The sequence below is a fragment of the Pinus tabuliformis genome, chromosome 3_1 (genome assembly GCF_031772625.1).
Source record: "Pinus tabuliformis cultivar Carrire ecotype Pingquan chromosome 3_1, CPIR1, whole genome shotgun sequence".
Taxonomy (NCBI): Eukaryota; Viridiplantae; Streptophyta; class Pinopsida; order Pinales; family Pinaceae; genus Pinus; species Pinus tabuliformis.
This window is the reverse complement of record NC_142301.1, coordinates 982,454,447-982,476,851: the sequence shown is the minus strand read 5'-3', so window position 1 is coordinate 982,476,851 and position 22,405 is coordinate 982,454,447. Positions and strand designations below refer to the sequence as shown.

Here is a 22,405-nt window from a genome sequence, read left to right as displayed (position 1 = left end):
AGAGAATAGAACCTTTACCTTTTATGACAGTAGGAGTGTCATTTCCAAATGAGACCTTCTTTTCCTTTTCTAAGGCATTATATGACTGAAGTTTTTCTTTATCACCTGTCATGTGTTTCAAGCATCCATTGTCGATGTACCACTGATTTTCTTATCCTTCTGCATACAAGGCTATACCACATCTTTCTGTTTTCAGTTCTTTCTTTCTCCATGTTTTGGGACCCAATGAAGTTTGCTCCTTCTGAGATGTTTGCCGAAATTTACTCCTGCATTCAGAATCTTCATGACCGAAGTTGTTACAGATAGAGAATTCTATTTCATTTTCAAGAGGAGAAAAGTTATTGTGGGTACTTTTCATGATCCCAGTCACATTCCTTTGATTTCGTTCTTCTCTAGTCATGATGGTCTTGTAAGCAACACATTTAGCAGCTTTGTGTCCAAAGTTATGACATGAAAAACATTGGCCATTAAAGAAGTTCCTGCAATTATCGAATCTACTGACATGGTGATTCATTCTTGAAACAGATTGAGTATGATTTACTTGAGGTTGGTTGTAGCTTCTGTTCATCCTTGAAGTAGATTGAACCCAATTTACTTGGTGATCTACTTTATGCCTTTGCCGACGATTGTCAAAGTGTTCACTTCTATTTGCTGCATCAAGATAGCTTTTAGTGGAGGTTGACGGCTTCTGTGCTTGAGATGCTTCTTCAGTATATCCAAGACCTGTCTTTATCATAGGAGAGCGTTGCACTTTGATAATTTCATCTAAAGTTTCTGATCCTTTAGCAAATTTGAGATTGAGAGCTTTTGTTTTCTCAATATCTTTTCTTAGACCCACAATTTCACATTCTAGTTTTTCATTGTGTTTTTCTCTTTCAGCAAGTTGGAATGTCAGAGTATCTATAATCATATTCTTTTCTTCTAAACAGATTTTGAGTTTAGAGATTTCTTCATAAAGGTCATCTTCATCTAAAGCATCCAAGAAATCATCATCTTCAAAAGCCATAAGAAGTCTATAGTCATTACTATTTTCATCTTCATCACTATTTGATAAACCATCACTATCTTCATGCGTATAGTAGCTCTTCTTACTTACATTTTGTTTTCTATTCCATTTTGCTGATTCCTTACCTTTATCAAGCTTTTCTTTATGAGGACATTTGGCTGCATAATGACTGACTCTTCCACAAGCAAAACATTTGAAAGGTAGTTTACCTCTGAATCTTCCAGAACCCCGTTGAAGGTTCTTGACAAAGTTTGCTTCTTCCTCTCCTTCTGAAATATGTCCTGATTCATTGAGCTCTTCTCTTCCTGAAGCTTTAAATGTGGCTTCTGTCATATCTGATGGAACTGCTTTTCTCATTTCGAAAGCAGTTAAGATTCTGTGCACCTGTGTCATAGTAATACTTTGAAGATCCTGCTTTTCTTCTATGGTAGAAACTTTTGATTCAAACTTCGTAGACAAGGATCTTAAAACCTTTTCAACTAAAGTAACTTCTTTTATCTCTTCACCCAAGTTTTTCATGCAATTAATAATCTCATCTATACGTAGGAAGTAATTAGCTATACTTTCATTATTGTGCATTTTGAGAGTTTCATATTGAATTCTGAGAGATTGTGTTTTGCACGTTTTACCTGATTGTTTCCTTCATAGCTTAGAACGATCTTGTCCCATATTTATTTGGCGGTTTTGAGCTGCATAACCTTGACAAATTCTGATTGTGACAGACTCCCCAATAATGTATTGACAACCTTGGCATTGGTTTCATATTGCTTTTTGCCTGCCGTATCTGTAGGAATTGCTGATGGAAATGTATATCCTCCTTCCATGATTTCCCAAACATCTGTTCCAAGAGATTGAAGATAGGCTGTGGTTCTTACTTTCCAATAAATGAAGTTGCTCCCATCAAAGATTGGTGGTCTAATGGATCCCTCTCTTTTGTAGTTACTCATGATGACAGATCTTCCTTCAAGCGATCAAGCTTCTTCTGAAGGACCTGCTCTGATACCAATTGTTGGAAATAATATTGAGAGGGGGGGGGGGGGTGAATCAGTATTATCAAGTCAATAATATTTCATTTTCATATTCAGATTCATATACGCTACTTCGGTTAATGAAACTTGCATGTATACGCAACTGTATGTAAGGCAACTAGCGTATATCCTGTAAACTTATAATTTAGTTAATTCTTCATATGTTGATCTTTAATCTATGCATCAGAACCATATAAACAGTAACTAGGAGCAGTAAAAATAGAATAGATAATCACACACATGAACACAAGATATAAGGTGGAAACCCAATGTGGGTGAAAACCACCTGCTACAATCGTCTCTATCTTCCTTTTAATAAGAAACTTCCTTTTACAAATTTTGTACTGGTGCAGTCTTATACCAGTACGCAGGCTTCTACCTGCAGAAGGCTACAACCTTCTCTCGTTCTCCAGCTTCTCCTAGAAGGGAGCTACAACCCCCTAGCTCTTGTACTAGTTGATGTGTTTACTAGTACGTAGGTGATGGCTTACAGAAGGCTACAACCTTCTCTTTTCTTCCAGGGACCATGTTTCATAATTTTTCAGACTGGATCCATCAATAACATCAATCAAACATCAAATATATCTACATCAACCAATTTCCTTTGCACCAACCAAAACTGAATCAAATAATCACTTCTCAGAATACTGTAACCAGAACCCAAGCCAGAACCCAAAACACTGCAACAACAAATAAAAGTAGCTAAAGCATATTTTATGACATATACGCTACTTCAATGTGTCTAACCTGTGTGCATACACACTTTTATCAAGGTGAACCTACACATACGCTATTTTGAAATGCCGAACCAGCGTGTATACGTGCCTTTACTATAGTGAACCTGCGTATAGATCTGTAAATGATGATTTATCCTTTACACCTATTCAGACATCAGTTATACCTAGATCATCATGTTTACAAATTACGACATGCGCCAATTATTTAGATAAAAGATCAGAGCCACACAAAGATACTTCACTTCAAGCCTTAAGATATTGACCCATTAATAGAACTTATCCTTCATTAAGTGCTCAGGTTCATCCTTGATTCAGATCTAGTTGTGCACCATAACCCAATGACCTGTATTCTAGATCTTGCCCTTCATTAGATATTCAATGCTTGAGTGCCTTTTCCTAATGATCTTCCCCTCCTTTTATAGTGTTAGGCCTTACTCAATACCATGGTCCAAAACCACTTAGAATCAATACCTTGGACAAAATACCTGGGGTCAATACTTCGGACAAGATACCTTGGACCAATACCATGGATCAAAATACCATGGACCAAATACCACGGACCAAAACTAAGTTTTCCAACATGTACGTGCCTTCCCTTCTGTGAAAGTGCGTGTGTACGCTATAAACGCCTTTTGGTCTGCGAACACGCATGTACACGCGGCTTGGTAAATGTGGAACCTGCGTATACCTCTCTTTCTTCATTTTGTAAACTTGAACTGTGATTTTTCATCTGTGTGAGTTTCCATCAAGGACAACACCTGTGTCATAGTGCCAAATATATATCATAATGCCAACATAAAGTGTAGCAAAAGAATGAGCACACTGCGGTAGTAGTCACTGAAGCATGAAAAACTGTTCTGGAGTTGCATATCCTAGAAGAAGCACCGGTGGAAGCCAAATATTTAGAAGCTGGCTATTGGTGTGTGCGATGCAAAGAACAAGCTGGCCAAGGTTCAGTTTGAGTTGAACCTTAAGATTATCGAGCTTGAGTTGAAGTCCTAGCCTTCGACTCCACCAGAGGTCAAAGAACAATGCGAGGCAGTTGTCAAGGATGTAGTTACTGCAATAGACAATGTAGTTGTTAGTGTCAGTATTTGCATACTTCCATCAGGATCAAATCTGCTCTTTGCATTGTCATTTTATGGGTCCCATAATGAAAATTTTACATCATTCCATTAGATCATGTCAAACTGATCCTCTGATGGTTGTCTTCTCTTCAAAAAGTCCAATTTCTCCCTCATAGATTATACTTGCTGACCCTTCTTCAGGATGTCTTCAGTTATGGTTTCATGGTCAATTTGCAATCATATTTCCATTAGGTCATAAGGAATGTTTTCATTAGTTCTTAGGGTTTCATCACCAAGGTTAAGATGCCTAATTTTCTGTGTAAATAAAGGTCAGCAAGCGTTTGAGGATGAGGAACAAGTCAAGCATGATGGCTTGTAGGTCATAGCCACTGAATAATTATCTTTTAACCTAATGTAAATTTCACCTCAAAAACATGCTTTTGAGGTGAAAAATAGAGTATTTTGAGTTTATTTGTATTTCATATGTAATTTTAATTCACTATATGTAATAACTTAACCCAGCTGCACCAAAGCATCTCTCCTTACTGCTTGACAAAGAAACACTGCAAAAATCAGTTCAAGTCGAGCATTTATCCATTTGCAAAGACACAAAGAAGAAAAAGGCATTAAATTAGAGTTTTGAAGAAGGACAAGAAACATTAGAAAGTGGGTTTTTCAAATTAAAAATCAAAATCTACTCCTATTTAAGCTCCCACATTTCATTTCTAAGTTCATTATTCTCATTAGCAAGCAAGGAGTCAAAAAGTGAGAAGAAGAGGCAAGCTTGAGTGAGTTTTGAGCGAAAGAAGTTTGGCGTTGCACTTCTGGAGAAGTGGAGCAGTGGCGCTGCACGTTGGCAGGGCGGCGTTGCGCTTCTGAGGCAGACAGGTTGGCTTGCACGTCCAGAGCTTGGTTTTGCTCATTGAGGCCGGTGCTGCATGTCTGGGAAATTTCCCCAGTGTAATTTTACACTACCGCTGTGCATTGAGGGTGGCGTTGCGCATTTGGGCACGGGTGCTGCGCGTTGAGCAGGAAGGGTCGAAAAGCCTCAAAACTTCAAACAAACTCCAAATTTTCTCTCTCTCACCTGCCTACAAGTAAGTTGACATCCTTGAAATTGGTTTTTGTTTGCATATCCACCTCATAAGCATCATTTTCCTTGAGAAACATGAAACCCTAAAATCTCCCTTGTATGCCTAAAAACCCTAAACTATCATTGTTCCTCCTATCACTCACTACAGATCTTAAACCTATCCCTATCCCTTTGTCCCTTTATCCCTATTTCATATTTCCCATCCCTTTTATCCCTCTTCCCCAAGGGAAATTTCTGAAAACAAGCCCTCCCTCTCATTTCCTACTCCTTCATTCATTTCCTGGCTACAAGCTCATCTCCCTTCCCCTCATTCCTAAAAACACTTTCACTCATTCCCTCCATACAAACTTAACTATGCAAACATGGACCAAGAGGACTGAGACTATGAGGAGGAGGCAAACACAGGTAGTGACACCTCAGCAGACAGAGCTAGGCAACAAAGAAAACCACACATGGGAGGTAGGATTATTAGAGAAGAACCATCAAACCTTAGGGAATTGGAGGCCTCTCAGTTGGTTGTCACTTGTTTCCCCAGGACCTGGATGAACACTACCATGAGCCTGACATCAAACCCCAGTACAAAAATGATGTGAAGAGGCTTTTTCCTTTTAGATTTCTCGACGACAAGTATGTCCCCATGATGAAAATCATCATGAAGTACTTCACTTGTGAGGGCAGATTATCCAGGCTGTACACCTATCACATCAGGCTCCTCATGCATTTTACCAAAGTGAGGATGTTAAACCTCCCATACTGCTTGTTCAAGAATATTAAGAAGATGGCTCATTTTGTCTAGAAGAAACCATACCCTCAGCAGATGAGTAGCCTCTGTCACTACTCTGTGATCAAGATCATTATGCTTCATCATCTCAGTCTCCTCAACATCTCTTTGGAGACCTTTATTTCTCATGATATCTTCAGGGGTCCTCAAATTCCTCCACCAGTGTATCAAGAAGCAGGAGGACCTTCTAACAATGTTCAGGTGAATGAGGAAGCCAAGGAGACTAGTTGAGGTGCCCGTTTACATGACATATCAAAGGGACACAAGGAGATTATTTGTAGAAGATAGGCATGTGTTTTCTCCACGGGAGGTGGAAGGGACCTAGCCTTCTTCATCAGCTCATAGGAAAATGCTAGCTCCACAAGATGTGGAAGGGGCTGTACCTTCTTGTTTAGCAAAGCAGGTACAAGTGCAGCAACTACACAAAGGGAAGGAAAAGATGCCAGAGCAGAGTCTTGATGATGAGGAGGAAAGGGATTTTGACTTGACTGAGCATGACGAGCCGGAGTAGCATTATACTCGTCATGGAGTTGAAATCATTGACTTAGAGGCTCAGGACGAAGAAACCATCAAGTACATCATCATACAAGAAAGGGAAGCTCAAGTACAATATTTGGCGGAAAATTTGGAGAGGGCCAAATATGTTATCACATATTTTCAACAAGAAAACAAGCAATTTAGCAACGAACAAGTCCTCATGGAGCTAGAAATTCTTAAGATGAAACGACAAAGTGGCAAAGAGGCACCTATCACTTTGACTCCTATTGAGAAGGAGATTGAAGAGGATAGAGAAACTTGGCTTGGGAGATTCAACTTGCACCTTGATAAGCTGCTACAAAAGGCCAACAGATACAATCAGATGATCAGACACATGGCTTATCATTACAAGACCCGAAACAAGATTTGCAATATGAGGGTCAAGAAAATGAAAACTAGGCCAAGGCGGGCCTTGAAAGGAAAAAAGGAGGAAGACAGACTTAGGATGCTTGCTGAAGCTTCCTTGTCTCATCAAGACACTTGATGAGGGTGCCTCTCACAAATTATGAGCAAGTTTAGAGGAAATTTTGTCACTTACAAATTTTGGAAATTTTACACATAGGAAAATGGCCTAGACGTGCACTATGCTTTTCCTAGGGGAATCAAATGAAGAAATGGTTTGTATTTTTGGATTCAGAGTGATGAAGACATGCTCCCTAGAAATTTTCAATGTTTTTGGGATAGAACTGGTCCACCAAAAGGTCAAAACACACCCTAAAAATGACCTTTCTGCCACTTTTTGGACACACAGAAGCAATCTTGGGAGAATCACATTTTGAGGGGTTAAATGAGCTTAAAATTCTGAGATTCTAGGTGTTTTGGAAAGTAGACTTGTATGCCTTTCCAATGAGCTATCATGGGCTCAATTTTGATGCCTATAAGTCCTTCAAATGTGACCTAAAAGTGGCGTTGCGCGTAGGGCAGTTTTTGCTCAGGGTTGCTATTTTTCCAGTTTTTGACTATGATCATAGATTCTCTCTCATGGATGATGATTCACCATTGTAAATTATTACTTGGTATGTAATTATGATATATAAATAGTAATAGAGGGTAGATTCATTGTCTTAGAAGTTAGTTTGAGCTCAAATGAATCAGTTTTTCACTTTTAGAGGCAAGTTTTTGATGATGCCTATATTCCTGTTTCTTGTTTAGTATTAGTTAGATTAGCTCCTCATCTTAGGGATTCGACCCTTGAGGATGGGAGGAGGTTGAATTCATGTCTATATCTTCTTATTCTTTCTCATTGTAAAGGGTTGGACTCAGCTGGATGCTCAGACCTTGATTGTACACCTTTTGTAAGGAGTTTGGCAGGAGATTAATAAGAATTGCAGCTATTTTTATGGGATCCATGTGGTATGAGTTTTAATACAGTTTCTCCTTCTGTAATCATATGTTAATGTGTTTTGTATGCTTCTTTAATCATTTCATTACTTCTAGTTGAATGTTTTCAAGTTTGATAGGCAGAATTCATTGCATCAGTGCTCTGCCTTGGGAAACCATTCACCATTTAATGTTTGCTGCAGTCCAAGAAGGATCCATGGTTTTCACATGCCCTTCTTAACTTCTCACCAGTCTTAAACATCTCACCCCATCAAGCCCTAGAGTGCAAAATCCTATTCATACCTTGCCCCATTGAACACCCTACAATTCTGACCTAATTTCCTAGACCTAAGCTGTCCAGCTCCTCCTGATCTGGAAAAACCCATTCAAAATCCAATCAAAAATTCATGCTACTATACCTAGCCTAATATCCTTTACCTGATCCAGTCATTTTTGCTTAGATCCTTACGGAGAGAACCCTCTCCCGACCTAGTAGGGCTAGCTACTTGGCTAAGTGTGGTTTGTGGTTACCCTGGCATTGCCTTCCTTCAGCCTGAGGTTCAATCTAGGTGATAACATAGTGGCGACCATACTGGGGAACGAAAGACTAATCACCCCGGTAATATCTTTCATTTGAATTCTTAAGCTTATGGATGATGAGTTTTAGAATTTACTAGGCTGAATTGGAAAGTTGTAAAGCAATATATAAAACTTTGAAATTTGAGCACACTGGCTTCGAGAAAGTACACTAGGGCCAATCCCGATCCAAATCCTGCCCCAGTAGTGGATAATCCTAATCTGATTTCAAGAAGACTCAAAAGACAAGAAACTTCAGTCAATCCCACACCTTCAATAAAAGTAGATTCTTTCCCTGACGAGTGGTTGTTTTTAGAAGACCTCCCATTTGATCTATCATTTGACCTTTCCCTATTCAGAACTAGGTCTGAAAGTGCACTTGATGATATAGTTTTAGACCCAGAGTTTATTGCAGATCTCGAAGTCCAAAAGGCAAACCGGTCAATTGATGAGTATATCCTAAATTCCCCTCAATCATCCCTTACTACTGCTAAGATCCCAAAGCTTTTTGAACCGATGTCCATTACCCTCAGTTCATCATTATTCCCTTCAACCTATGAAATTCATTCCCAACCTCCATTCATACCTTCACTTCCCCATCAACCTATCATCCTCCATCAATCACCTGTTCCTCCCAGTTCTCCATCAACTACTCCATCAACTCCTAGTAGCCCAATCCTTGTTTTAAATCCACCTCGAGTTATGGCTGCTTAGTATGCACCCGTTATTTTGCCTCAGAATCTTGGCGCCATGCCCGCTGATTATCAAACCAAGATACTTTTCTTTGATGCTACTCAAAAACCATTTTAGCTCAACAACATGTTGATAGAATGAATGATTTCTTTGACCTCCATGAAGTAGAAATTGAAGATGTGTTGATGAGATTGTTTGTACAAAGCTTTGGAGGTGAATTTTGTAAATGGTTCAGAGATTTACCAGCTACTTCTATCGCCACTTTACCAATCCTCCATAGGCAATTCCTAGATCGGTTTTGAGCTGTTTCCCTTGGCGGAGCTTTTCACATCTTTCCCTACTCCTTTTGCCATTTTCTGGAAGGTGAAGAAGAACCCACTTCAGATTTTGTCCGAGTATGAGAACATCAAAAGAAACATCAACGAAAGTGTGCAAGATTATTGTGTGAGGTTTAATGCAGTATACAATGCTATTCCGACCAATATTAAACCACCGGAGGGATTGGCTTTGCTCAAGTTTCTAGATGGTTTTGATGCTGATATAGCATATCAGTTGCGGGAACGTGATCCTACCACACTAGAAGACATGCAAAAGAATGTCGTGAGTGTAGAAGCAAACTTGCTGGCCAAAAGAGCAAGAATGAGATCATAGAAAAGAGTGACCATGAAAGAAGAAGCATCTCCTTTAGATGAAAAGATGGATACATTGATTTGAATAGTAGAAAGGATGGTTGACCGATTAACCATCACAGATATACCTGAAGCTCCAATCCGAAATCCAAATTTTAGAGGACAGCAGCAGCCCCAATTCCAAATCAAGCAGAGAGAACAAAAGGCACTCGAGCAACCAGCACAATAATAGCAGATCAGAACTCCCTTACAACAGAATTATGTTCAAGGTATGGAAGAAGAAGATGACGAAGATCCAGTAATTGAAACAAATCACTTTTTTACTGCTGATGGTATGCCTATATTTTTGACTGAAGATGAATACTATGCAGAAGTTATAGACATACAAAGGGATGAAGATTGCATCTTAGAAAATGGTGTGGTTTTGGAGGCTGAATCTAATGATTATCAACACGGTTATATGAATGCTTTGTCTTCATAGCAAAGGAAGTACTCTTTAAGGAGCAGAGATGTACCGATCAATCCCATTCAGAAAAGAAAGGATGTGCAATCAAAGAATGATTCCTCAAACACTCAGAAGAAAGGGAAAGAGCTTGTTGATCCAATTCCCAGCAAAGTACCATCAACAAGTGTCACTACAAATGAGAAGAACAATTAGCAAAAAGATAGTGCAATGAAAGAGTAAGCAGATAAGAAGGACATTGGTGTCAAAGAGGTAGAAAAAGTTTCATCCTTCAATTTAGAAAGTGAAATTGCTAAATTGAAGATGTTCATTCCTTTGACTGAGCTGGTTAAGAATAGCAATTATAAACATCATGTATCTAGAATATTGCAAATTGATCCTTTATCAGACATGGTGAATGTCAAGGATGATCATCCTGAACTCATTTTTGGTCTAGCTATAGAAGGTCAGCCCGAAGATAGTGAAGTCCATCCCTTTTATCTGAGTCTTAGACTCCATGAGTACATTCTCCATAATTCTATGTTAGATTCCGAAGCTTCTCATAATTTGATGCCTAAAGCCATTATGGAAAAACTGGGCCTAGATATCACTCGGAAATATCATGATTTGTACTCCTTTGACTCCGGTAGAGTTCATTGCATCGGTCTCATCAAATATTTGGTGGTTTCTTTAGATCAAATTCTAGCCAAAAATGTCTTGATGGATGTGGTAGTTGCTGATATACCGCCTCGATTCACTATGCTCTTATCTAGATCATGGGGTGCTAAACTCAAAGGCACTTTACAACTTGACTTCTCTTATGCTACCATCCCTGTTTTTTGTCAATTGCGAAAGTTGTACCAGGAAAAGAAAATGAGGTACATGATCACTAACAAAGAGAAGCCTATGAATCATCCAATAAATGTTGTACGTACTGATTTAGAGTCCTTTGTTTTGTACTCTAATAGTGGATTGAATGATGTAGATATTCAGCTTGTAGAAGTAGATGATGTACCAGAAATTTCCGAGAATTTTAGAGTAGTCCTTAATCAAGAAAAAGAAAGTTCTTCTCAGCAACTTACACAGCAACAAAAGGATAGTGAAGATAAGAAAAATGAAGTGATCAGCCAAGGTAAGTTAGATAAGGAAACAAAATTTCAACATCTAGAAGATGAAGCCAGCCTTTGGAGCATGGAATTTGATGGTGCTGTGGGTAAGGATGGCGCTGGTATTGGAATTTGGATTCAAAGCCCTGCTTTCTCGCCTGCCAAAGTTCTGAGTAATGTTAAAGTATTTTAGTACAAGCTAGCTTTTGATTGCTCTAATAATGAAGTAGAGTATGAGGCTTTGATTATAGGTCTTAAAATTTTGAAGAAGCTCAATGTGAAAAGGATTTCAGTTTATGGAGATTCAGAGCTGGTCATTAAACAGGTAAAAGGAGAATATCAAGCAAAGCATCCGTGGATGAGGGCCTATAGAAATGCAGTTCTGGATATTTTGAGGATGTTTCCTGAATATACCTTGACAGCAGTACCCCAGACTCAAAACATCATTGCATATTCACTCACCACTACAGCTAGCAATTTGAAGATTCCAATGAATTCTAGCAACAAATTAGAAATTCATGTCAAACATAGGCCTACTATCCCTGATAATTTGAGGTATTGGCAAGTGTTTTGGGATGATAATGAAATTAATGCCTTTTTGCAGAATGAAGGAAAGTTTAAAAATGCTTCCATTGATGATGATTGTGATTCCGATGACCAAGAGATTGAGGTAAATCAGATGGAGGTTTTATAGCTGAAGGATAACATTATTCCTAGAGGTCTCATACCTTTAGAGGAGCTTTTTGATCAGGATGATGTGGCAAGAAAACCGAGCTTGGTTCCTACTGACAAAGGAGTTGAAGATGTAAATCTTGGGACAGCTGATAAGCCCAAGCTTGTAAAGTTATCGAAAGCATTGTCTCCCGAAGTAAAGGCTAAGTATGTTAGATTACTTTCTGAATTTTCTGATGTCTTTGCTTGGGATTATTCAGATTTGAAGGTGTATGACAAGGATATCATTCAGCATACTATTCCTATCAAGCTGGATCAAAAGCCTTTTAGACAGAAGTTGAGAAGGATCAATCCAAAGCTACTTCCATCCATCGAGAAAGAGGTAAATAGATTGTTTAAAGCTGGCATCATTGTTCCAATTAGATTTTCTGATTGGATTTCAAATTTGGTCCCGGTACGAAAGAAGACCGGAGAGATAAGATTGTGCATAGATTTCTGAAACCTTAACAAGGTGTCCTTAAAGGATAATTACCCACTTCCTAAGATGGACCATATTCTGCAAAGAGTAGTTGGAGCATCACAGATGTCACTACTTGATGGTTACTCAGGCTATAATCAGATCTTGGTGCATGAAAAAGACCAAGACAAAACTACTTTCACAACACCTTGGGGAACTTTTAAGTATGCCAAAATGCCATTTGGATTGAAGAATGCTAGAGCCACTTTTCAGCGGGCAATGGACATAGCTTTTGCTAATGAGAAGGATGTTTTCTTGGTTGTTTATTTAGATGATTTGACGGTATTTTTTGGTTCTGATGATGAGCACTTGCACCACTTGAGGATTGTCTTTCAGAAATGTAGGAAGTTTGGGATTTCTCTCAACCCGAAGAAAAGTCTTTTTGCCATGGACGAGGGTAAGCTCCTTGGTCATATCATTTCTAAAGATGGTATTCGCATTGATCCTTCAAGGGTGGAGGCCATTCAACATATAGATTTTCCATGCAATAAAAAGGAGATCCAAGCTTTCAATGGTAAGATGAATTTCTTACGTAGATTTATACCAAATTTGGCTGAACATTTACGTGAAATAACTAATATGTTGAAGAAGGACAGCGCTGTAAAATGGACCGAGGATGCCATGAAGTCATTCAATTTGGTAAAGTTTGCTTTGACTACAGCCCCAGTCTTGATTAGTCCTGATTATACTCATGATTTCATTATATTTTCATTTGCATCCGAACACACCATGGCCGCAGTATTGATGCAAAAGAGGGATCAAGTGGAGAAACCTATTGCTTTCTTCCGTAGGACTATTTAAGATGCTACCTTGCAGTACAATATCATTGAAAAACAAGCACTGGCTCTTATAAAAGCATTGAAGGATTTCAGAGTATACATTCTGAATTCACATACTATAGCATATGTTCCTAACGCAGTAGTCAAGGATGTTCTCATGCAAACTGATCTGGAGGGAAGAAGAGGTAAGTGGATTGCAGCAATGTTGGAATATGATCTTGAGATTAAGCCTACCAAACTGATCAAAGGACAAGGCTTGGCAAAGCTGATGGCTGAATCAAATCTGCATGCTCTGGACATAAATCTTATTGCAGCAATGCCAAAGGATGAAGATGGTGGCTCACTCATTCAGGTATCGGAAATGTTTCTCAAATCACCTTGGTATTCTGATATAGTTTATGTTCTTTAGCATCTTTTGCCTCCTCCTAGAATGTCAAGGAGTAAAGGTAGACCACTTAAACTCAAGTTTGCAAAATTCTGCATTTTAAATAGTGCTCTTTACTGGAAAGATTTGGGAGGAGTTCTTCTTAATTGTTTGGTTGAAGATTAAGCTCAGCAGGTAATGAATGACTTTCATAGAGGTGATTGTGGTGGTCATTTGTTTTGGAAAACAATAGCTAAAAAAGTGTTGAGAGCATGATATTATTGGCTGACTTTGTTTTCAGATTTTATAATATAGTGATGAGCTGCCATGAATGCCAAGTTTTCTAAGGAAAAAGGAAGTTGCTTCCTCTTCCTTTGAAACCAGTCGAAGTAAAGGCACCTTTCCAACAATGGAGACTTGATTTCATAGGGGAAATCCATCCTACATCATCAGAAAAACACAAATGGATCTTGACAGCTACCGATTACTTCATCAAGTGGATTGAGGCCATTCTGACAAGGCAAGCCATGAACATGGTAATTATCAAATTTTTAGAATCTAATATCTTGTCTCGTTTTGGGTGCCCTCATAAGATTATAACAGATAATGTAGCAGCATTTAAGTCCAAGAAAATGGTTGAGTTTTGCCACAACTAAAACAGTACATTGGGTCATTCCACGACATACTACCCACAAGGCAATGGGCTGGCTAAATCATAAAATAAATCATTGGTGAATATTATCAAGAAAATCTTGGAGGCAAACAAGAAGAATTGGCATCGGAAGCTTGTTAAAGCATTGTGGGCCAACAAAGTGAGCAACAAGAAATCCATAAGTATGTCACCTTTTGAGTTGGTTTATGGTACTAATATAGTATTTCCTACATCACTTGCAGTCCCGGTCATGAGATTATTACAAGAAGCTGGCAGCGAAGAGGATGATATTCAACGCAAAATTAATCAAATGATTCACCTTCAACAAACAAGGGAAGAGGTTTCCCAAAACACTTTCTAGTTGCAAGAGAAGATAAATAAGTTTTATGACCGCAAAACCAAAGAAAAAAAGTTTCAGCTGGAAGATGTAGTGCTGCGGTGGGATGCACGGAATGAAGAAAAGGGAAAGCATGGTAAGTTTGACAATTTATGGAAAGGACCATATAAAATCTCAGCTTATCAGGGACAAAATGCATTTTTGTTGAAGGAAATGGATGGTCAGGATTGTTCAGGAGGGCTAGTGAATGGTAGGCTCCTAAACCACTACTACTTTTGAGGTTGTTCCGTGAAGTTACTTCACCTTCATTGTATATAACAATTTGATTTCCATTGCATATTTTCAAGTACTGTTATACAACAACATGACCTCCTCATCAACTTAGAGGTGAAAGATAGCATGACTGAAGCAAAGACCACAATTGCAAGCCTTGACTCGACACTAACACCGGTTGCACACTGAGAACCTGCTTTATAAAGCTTGTTACCAAGCCTAAGGGTGCGTTAGTGACCCTGCTAACTCAAGTTGTTAGACTAGGGGTAGCGTTAGTGAAACTAAGAGAAGTTTAGTGGGTCAAACTAACGAATCTGCTCACAAATATCTAGATATTTATCCCTAAATTTTCTCAAGAAAAGCAAGGGAATTCTCAAAAATCAAACTATTTGGGGAAATTCCAATCTGAAAAAGAAGGCAAATGGGAAAGAGCTAGAAAACAGGGCAGGTTCATTGCTTTTTCCCTAATGAACTCTATGAAGAGCTTGGCAACCCTAACTCAATTGCTACATAAGCAGTGAGAGGGCCATTGTGAAAGGGGTCAGAGCATTTGAAAGGATAGCCTACTAAGTTGTTGTGAACTGTCACATACTTGAAGAAGTGAGCTGAAAGAGAGAGAGAGAGAGAGAGAAGCGGAAGGGGGAAAGGAAGACTGATAGAACAAATGGTTGTAATCACTCTTCCTTTATTAATACAGAACTGCAGTTGTGTTCCCTACTCCATGTTGTCAGTAACCTTTGTTCATTAAGTTGTTAATTCGATACTTTTTTAGATGAGTGGTTTAGTTGTATGCAAATAGATGTTCATTATACATTCTTATATTAGTTTTCAAGATTGTATGCTATGATTGTGTTTGCCTTTCCTTTGTGCAGGAATTGATTTGGAGCAGGATTTGAAGGAGTTCTTCTTAGCTGCATTGCGATCTCCAAACAAATCCAGAAGGAGACTTGAGGTAATCCTCTTTCCATACTTTGCTAACTGATATTTGATGGATGAACATGTGTATAACTTGGTAGCTTCTGCAGATAATCTTACAGTCTGTCGAAGGTCTTGGGAAGGCCTTTGAGGGTAGTTTTCATTCTCCATACACCGTGCATTTTATCCCATAGTAGAATTGGCGACTCCGCTGGGGACTATACATCTAGTTCCCGGTTTACCCAGACTCTTCTCTCTTCTCTCTTCCTTCCAAGAGCTCCCTATTCTTCAGCAATCCTTTTTTTGATCCACCAAATATCTTGTTGCATCCTACTAGTATAAATTCATCTCAGAAACTGATCTTGGTGTTATCTCAAAACCAGACCCTGATAGGCTACTGATCAGGTAGACTTTAAGTAACTCTTTCAAACCTACTTTAGGCTGAGGCTTAGCCTCCCCAACCTGAGAGGGCTCTCTCACAAGATTAAATATTTGAATATGAATAAGATGGCTAACTCTATGAAACGAAATGAACAAGTATAAGAGCTTGAAACACAATTAGAAAGTATCCATTGGGCTTATGGAGTCAGATATGCTTCAGTAGTGACAGTAAGGTTAGCTTTACATAGAAGTCAGGGCATTCAAAATCCAACATATGTAGAACACACCAAACACATAGAGGGCCAACACAGTTTACAAATGTATGAAGGAAATTAGAGCACTGTTAGTGATTTCTAAGTAATCACACATTCATAACACTGTAAATAATAGGAAAAAGACAACACAAGACATTCATAACATCGAATTCCTTCTAATTCCTGAGAAGCAAAGCCAATACTGTATTACTAAAAAACAGAGTCTTTACACAAAGCACAATATCAGAGCTTTTCTGAATAATTTTCCAACCCTTTGTACCTCAACTCTTTTGCTATATATAGAGCTTTTTACATAACTGAGATTCCTCCTCCAGCATGAGGGGAAATCGAATTCTTCTTATGATGACACCTATTAACATTTAAAACTAACTAATAAATACAACTGACTGCTAACTAGCAGTTTTAGAGACCTAAGACAATTAGGATTCTAACTCTTCATCATGTTGGTAGTAGCATTAAATACAATCCAAATTCGTTCTTTGACAGATGGTCTCCTTCAGTTTAGCTTTGGTGGATGTTTAAAACTCCTTGCTGGCCCTTAATTTTTCATCTCTTTACTGCTCCTGGAAAGTAGGAAACTGCCCCTGTTTTTCTGCTTTTGATCTCCTCAAGGATTTTCCAAATCAATTATCCATGTATTCTTCTTTGATTACACAGAAATGTATTGGAGTGCCACGTTCTTCATGTGCTGTAGACCCTTCCCATATACTCGTATGAAGACAAAACCTCTTCAAAGCTGTTTGAAATGTCATGGACAATACTAATTGTGATCATTTGTATAACAAAAAGATTAGAGTTCCTCTGCTTGTTTTGCCCTTGCTGGATGCTTGCATATTGTAAATGATCCTTTTCTAAGATTTCCCTTTCAAAAAGATTTCCCTTTGGTCACTCAACATTGGTCGACTGAGTTATATTATGCAGCTACGGCAGTTTCGTAGCGCGCTACGAAACTACAGTGCATTAGGAATCACCTACAACAGTTTCGTAGCGCGCTACGAAACTGCTGTGTAATTTAAAAAAAACATAGATTAGGATCAAAATTTTACTTTCTTGAGTCTTTCCTTTTTCTGCAATGGCTTTTTCAACTGTCATGAAGCTGTTCAAACTGAACATATGGACACCATTCTTCAAGGTAAGTAGAAAGGTAACTCATCAAAATTTAGGACTTGGTCTTGCTGTGTGATCTTTGATTTGCCTCTTCATACTTCTGACCCCTCCATGGAATTCCTGCAACGTGAATATTCTATCTCATTGGTATTCACGGAACAAGAAAACCATATCATGATAATAATCAGTTAACGCTGACAATGACCACTGTAATTGACAACACTTTGATCACATATGGAAAATATTGTAGCCAGTTTCAGGTATCATGCAGCTGAACTTCCTCCCAAATGAAATCTGTGATCAACTAGCAAAAGAAAAGCATCAGGTATTGAATGAGATGTAAACCAACTCAATTCAGTCCAGAAATCATAAATTAAGACCAAGAATTAAAGAAAATTAGTTCGCCCTCCTCTTCCACTTTGTTTATCAAAAGCTGTGTTGAACTTGTCGATAAGTTCGCTCATGGTACTGGAACAATTTGTGATCATAGCTAGGTAAGCCATCAACAGTGTATCGTTATATTCCATTAGAAAATCATCTTAAAACTTTGGGGATTTTATGGCAGGCAACCTTCTTAGAAGACTGGAAACTTGCTGAAGCAAAGAATTTTCGTCTCGAATTTCCCTCTTTTCATTGCTGACAAGAAATGATAAAGAACTCTAATACAGCTGTTAAGCATTTTTATGGCACTGTGAATTCCGGTTAGATGTGCAGCCAATTGAGTAGCAGCTGAGCCTCCATCTGAGGGTTTTAGGTGTGCAACATGATCAACAGAAATCCGCTCTGCCTCCACAGTCTCTATAGTGTAGTTTGACTTCACAAATATGTGAGGAAAGCTGCCTCATTTGATCTTCAAAGAATTTAAATTTAAAGCCTATTAATTTGCTTCCCATGTATGAACCCAAACATCATCATGATTGTGAACACTCGGCTCCTTTTCGAAACTTGCAACCTGTGCGTACCAAGACACCTAATGACCTAATGATGAGGATAAGTGGTTGAATTGACAGGCAAAGTGTATGGGCCGATAACTGAAGATGTAGAAAGATAACGGATTTTGCTAAATTTGATAGCTGGATGAGATTTTCTATGGATCAGCACGAATCCCCGATTTCGTAGCGCATAAGAACTTTGAAATAGGATTGATATATGGAGCTTAGGTGTGATGTTAGACCAGTGATGTATGAAAATGGAGTGTTGACCTTTATTTAAACATACCAACAAGACTCCTAGGACTTAGACACTAAAGCAAACATTGAAAAATTAAACCCGGACTAACACCTAACCTTTACAATTGAACTGATGTGAACAATTTAGAAATTGTTTCTTAAGTGATAACAGTGGCTCCACTTGGGATAGTGTGCTCCTGTAGTACACTAAGAACTCGCAGGTCTAGTGCTTTATCCTTTTATGACAAACGAAAATTTGCTTGACAAGTGTTCCCTTTAAGCTTCTTGGGCCTTCACCTCGGGCTTAAGCTTGATGATCACTGTAGGAGAAAGAAATCTATATCTACTGAAAAATGCTCAGTCAACCTTGAGCTTATTTACATTTTCCTACCTACCTACCCTATCAATTTCAAACTTCTTTCAGCTCAATCAATGTGAAATTTCCAATGTAGCCAATCATTTGTCTTATCTGATATTTGAGTTTTTTGACTGCATCGGAGTTCAGAGAAAATATGATATTGTGATAACCATTGCCACTGAAATTGCCTCTGATATTCATAGAAAAACTAAAACACTGGAGAGTAAAACTCTTCCATGTATTTAGCTATAGGATCCCAGAATACATGATCAGCTTGATGATTCTTGTAACTTTCTGTTTGTGCAAACTGATCTTCAATAACAATGTATTCTTCCTCAATCACGAAAGAGAAAGGAAGCAGCACCCTCTCCTTGTGTTCTGCCATAGAAATCTCTTGAATAGAATGATCATGACCATGAAGACTATATGATTGAATTTGACCTTGTAAACCTTCAATGTCTTTCTCAATGTCCTTAGCAACTTCATCCAAAAATTTCATCTTATCTTCTGTCTTGCACTCAAATGATTTTAGATAAGAAGACAAGGACAAAGAAAAATTTTCATCTATTTCTTCATTAATATGATCATCATTCCATTGTTTGAAACCTTGAATTGAAGGAGAGTTTGCCACCAAATCTGATCTATCTATCCATTCCTCCAAAAACATAAACCAAAAGTCTTCAAATGACTTAATAGATTTAGTAGGAAAGCTTTCAATCCACTGTTTACATTTCCCTTGGAATGAATCATAGAACAACATAATGCAAACATCCTCATGTTTGACTCTAAGAAGCTCAGTAAAATCACAGAAATCTGATATATGCTTCAAAGTTAAACTCAAATATTCTCTATTGAATTTTGGACCATTCCTTAGAAAATATGTATCCTTGGGAAAATGATTTGGGAAACCATGAATTCCTGAAAAAGTTATGCATGCATACCTTGAAATAAGAATGGTAGCATCTGGGTTCTTCATAACTCCAGTGGAATCACCATGAATCTATGAATTTCGAATTCTTCAACAATGGAGTCGCCAAGGTAGTTTTGCAACCTCGAAAGATTTCTGAGCTCCTGCTACCTTCAGAAGTTCAGCTTCTTGATTTCGGGAATGATTAATCTTCAGACTCCCGGCAGACGCACCAAAATGTTATCTCAAAACCAGACCCTGATAGGCTGCTGATCAGGTAGACTTTAAGTAACTCTTTCAAACCTACTTTAGGCTGAGGCTTAGCCTCCCCAACCTGAGAGGGCTCTCTCACAAGATTACAGATTTGAATATGAATAAGATGGCTAACACTATGAAACAAAATGAACAAGTATAAGAGGTTGAAACACAATTAGAAAGTATCCATTGGGCTTATGGAGTCAGATATGCTTCAGTAGTGACAGTAACGTTAGCTTCACATAGAAGTCAGGGCATTCAGAATCCAACATATGTAGAACACACCAAACACATAGAGGGACAACACAGTTTACAAATGTATGAAGGAAATTAGAGCACTGTTAGTGATTTCTAAGTAATCACACATTCATAACACTGTAGATAATAGGAAAAAGACAACACAATACATTCATAACTTCGAATTCCTTCTGATTCTTGAGAAGTAAAGCCAATACTGTATTACTAAAAAACAAAGTCTTTACACAAAGCACAATATCAGAGCTTTTCTGAATAATTTACCAACCCTTTGTACCTCAGGTCTTTTGCTATATATAGAGCTTTTTACATAACTGAGATTCCTCCTCCAGCATGAGGGGAACTCGAATCTTCTTATGATGACACCTATTAACATTTAAAACTAACTAATAAATACAACTGACTGCTAACTAGCAGTTTTATAGACCTAAGACAATTAGGATTCTAACTCTTCATCATGTTGGTAGTATCATTAAATACAATCCAAATTCGTTCTTTGACAGATGGTATCCTTCACTTTAGCTTTGGTGGATGTTTAAAACTCCTTGCCGGCCCTTAATTTCTCATCTCTTTACTGCTCCTGGAAATTAGGAAACTGCCCCTGTTTTTCTGCTTTTGGTCTCCTTAAGGATTTCGAAATCAATTATCCATGCTGTTCTTCTTTGATTACACAGAAATGTGTTGGAGTGCCACGTTCTTCATGTGCTGTAGACCCTTCCCATATACTCGTATGAAGACAAAACCTCTTCAAAGTTGTTTGAAATGTCATGGACAATACTAGTTGTGATCATTTGTATAACAAAAAGATTAGAGTTCCTCCGCTTGTTTTGCCCTTGCTGGATGCTTGCATATTGTAAATGATCCTTTTCTAAGATTTCCGTTGCAAAAAGATTTCCCTTTGGTCACTCAAAATTGGTCAACTGAGTTATACTATGCAGCTACAGCAGTTTCGTAGCGCGCTACGAAACTGATATGCATTAGGCATCACCTACAGCAGTTTCGTAGCGCGCTATGAAATTGTTGTGTAATTTAAAAAAAACACAGCTTAGGATCAAAATTTTACTTTCTTGAGTCTTTCGTTTTTCTGCAATGGCTTTTTCAACTGTCGTGAAGCTGTTCAAACTGAATATATGGACACCATTCTTCAAGGTAAGTAAAAAGGTAACTCATCAAAATTTAGGACTTGGTTTTGCTGTGTGATCTTCGATTTGCCTCTTCATACTTCTGACCCCTCCATGGAATTCCTGCAACGTGAATATTCTATCTCATTGGTATTCACGGAACAAGAAAACCATATCATGATAATAATCAGTTAACGCTGACAATGACCACTGCAATTGACAACACTTTGATCACATATGGAAAATATTGTAGCCAGTTTTAGGTATCATGCAGTTGAACTTCCTCCCAAATGAAATCTGTGATCAACTAGCAGAAGAAAAGCATCAGGTATTGAATGAGATGTAAACCAACTCAATTCAGTCCAGAAATCATAAATTAAGACCAAGAATTAAAGAAAAGTAGTTCGCCCTCCTCTTCTGCTTTGTTTATCAAAAGCTGTGTTGAACTTGTCGATAAGTTCGCTCATGGTACTGGAACAATTTGTGATCATAGCTAGGTAAGCCATCAACAGTGTATCGTTATATTCCATTAGAAAATCATCTTGAAACTTTGGGGATTCTATGGCAGGCAACCTTCTTAGAAGACTGGAAACTTGCCGAAGCAAAGAATTTTCGTATGGAATTTCACCTCTTTGCATTGCTGACAAGAAATGATAAAGAACTCTAATACGACTGTTAAGCATTTTTATGGCACTGTGAATTCCGGTTAGATGTGCAGCCAATTGAGTAGCATCTGAGCCTCCATCTGAGGGTTTTAGGTGTGCAACATGATCAACAGAAATCCGCTCTACCTCCATAGTCTCTATAGTGTAGTTTGACTTCACAAATATGTGAGGAAAGCTGCCTCGCTTGATCTTCAAAGAATTTAAATTTAAAGCCTATTAATTTTCTTCCCATGTATGAACCCAAACATCATCATGATTGTGAACACTCGGCTCCTTTTCAAAACTTGCAACCTGTGCGTACCAAGACACCTAATGACCTAATGATGAGGATAAGCGGTTGAATTGATAGGCAAAGTGTATGGGCTGATAACTGAAGATGTAGAAAGAT

At 38.2% G+C, this 22,405-nt stretch overlaps 1 pseudogene; it reads right to left on the bottom strand.

Moving 5' to 3' along the window:
* Positions 1 to 21,741: 21,741 nt before the first annotated feature.
* LOC149191130 (COP9 signalosome complex subunit 6b pseudogene) lies at positions 21,742 to 22,149 on the bottom strand (annotated as a pseudogene).
* Positions 22,150 to 22,405: the final 256 nt, after the last annotated feature.